The sequence below is a fragment of the Salvelinus sp. IW2-2015 genome, unplaced genomic scaffold, assembly GCF_002910315.2.
Source record: "Salvelinus sp. IW2-2015 unplaced genomic scaffold, ASM291031v2 Un_scaffold3316, whole genome shotgun sequence".
Classification (NCBI taxonomy): Eukaryota; Metazoa; Chordata; class Actinopteri; order Salmoniformes; family Salmonidae; genus Salvelinus; species Salvelinus sp. IW2-2015.
The window spans coordinates 51,186-53,314 of NW_019944600.1; the positions used below are offsets into that span (position 1 = coordinate 51,186).

At 48.4% G+C, this 2,129-nt stretch overlaps 1 pseudogene; it reads left to right on the forward strand.

Annotated features, from left to right (window-relative positions):
- The first annotated feature begins 267 nt into the window (after positions 1-267).
- LOC112075646 (alpha-1,3-mannosyl-glycoprotein 2-beta-N-acetylglucosaminyltransferase-like) lies at positions 268-1,148 on the forward strand (annotated as a pseudogene).
- Positions 1,149-2,129: the final 981 nt, after the last annotated feature.

Genomic DNA, 2,129 nt, shown 5'->3' on the forward strand with positions numbered 1-2,129 from the left:
TTGTTTTTGCATAGATTCATACAGCAGATGCAGTTTTCTTAGCCTGGGGTCATTCTGTTTCTGGTCTTTTGCCAACTTCTTATGTTTGGCATGACATTGGAGTTGAAATGATGGCACAAACAGATCTGGGTCCAGCTACCGTTGTCAGTGATCATAAATAGTAATGAAGGCTAATGTATATACTGATTTTAATGATTGCTTCTTATCACTGGAGGAGAGCCTACTAAGTTTGTCACTGTAACACAGTTTACTAATCACTGACTCTCTCTCCAAGGTGCCCCAGACTTCTTTGAGTACTTCCGTGCCCTCCACCCCATCTTGACCTCTGACCCCACCCTGTGGTGGGCATCTGCCTGGAATGCAACGCAGGGGAGGGCTGGTGGACCCTGGGAAGGGGACCTCCTCTACAGGACAGACTTCTTCCTGGGCTGGGCTGGATGCTGCTGAAGAGCATCTGGGCAGAACTAGAACCCAAGTGGCCCACAGCCTTCTGGGACGACTGTGCGTCACCCTGAGCAGCGTAAAGAGCGCTCCTGCATCCGCCCAGAGATCTCCAGAACTATGACCTTTGGACGCAAGGGTGTCAGCTTGGGTCAGTTCTTGACCAGTATCTGCGTTATATTAAACTCAACACTGACTTTGTGCCTTTCACCAAACAGGATCTGTCTTACTTGATGAAGGAGAAGTTGATGTGAACTTTGTGAAGCAGGTTTACAGCGCCCCCCTGATTAAGGTGGAGGAGCTACAACAGGGGTGGTTTGACGGGAACTGGTCCGTACCGGTGCAATATTACAACCGGACAATTTTAAGGTTCTGGCCCGTAACTAGGGTGATGGATGACTTGAAATCGGGGGTTCCCCGTGCGGGTTACAGGGGTGTGGTTAGCTCTCTGTCCCGTGACGACGGTCTTCTTGACCCCGCCTGAGGGATGACAAAGTACAACGTCAGCTGGAGCTGAAAGGTTCGGACAGGACGTAGTGCGAATGTTATCGAAGACGGACTCGACAGAGAGGAACACCTCTCAAACCAAAGAAAAACAAGGTACCATGAAGGACATGAGGCTAAACAGACCGGTGGGTGAAGGGATTGGATATGTGTGATAGAGTAAGACACTCGTTTTATGAGTGAAAACCTGAATGCAGTGTGACACAGGGAACACCCAGGCAGTGAAACCACATGCACGTCTCACAGAAATGACAAACTTTAATGCTTGGTTGTTTCCTGCTAGAGCTGGAACGCTTTATGGTAGGTGGTCAATCATTCCATGGAGGGCTTAGTGTTTTTTTATATGACCTAGACGACCAGGTGGGGGGAGTTCCTTACTGAGACCTAGACAACCAGGTAGGAGAGTTCCTTACCGAGACCTGGACAACCAGGTGAGGGGAGTTCCTTACTGAGACCCTGGACGACCAGGTGAGGGGAGTTCCTTACTGAGACCTAGACGACCAGGTGAGGGAGTTCCTTACTGAGACCTAGACGACCAGGTGTAGGGGGTTCCTTATGAGACCTAGACGACCAGGTGAGGGGAGTTCCTTACTGAGACCTAGACGACCAAGGTGAGGGGAGTCTTACTGAGACCTAGACGACCAGGTGAGGGGAGTTCCTTACTGAGACCTAGCGACCAGGTGAGGGGAGTTCCTTACTAATTAGTGACCTTAATTCATCAATCAAGCAAAAGGAAGCAGCCAGGTGAGGGGAGTTCCTTACTGAGACCTAGACGACCAGGTGAGGGGAGTTCCTTACTGAGACCTAGACGACCAGGTGAGGGGAGTTCCTTACTAATTAGTGACCTTAATTCATCAATCAAGCACAAAGGAAGAGTGAAAACCCGCAGACACTCGGTCCTCCGTGGAATGAATTTGACACGTGGTTTACGGTTTGCTTCAACATGATGTCTTAAACCTAAAGTTTGATTACATGGATTTGGAGGCCTCAGACTTACTTTTTGTGTTTTTTTTTCCTGTGTCACCAGATCTTAAAAGATCCAAATTGCTCCCTATTTACTGCACAACTTTTGACCAGGAACCATAGGGCTGTAGTATAAAGTAGTGCACTATATAGGGATCCATTTAGGACAGCCTCTGTCTACATTCTATTCACAGATGTCTACTTTAAAAGAACTTGCAGTA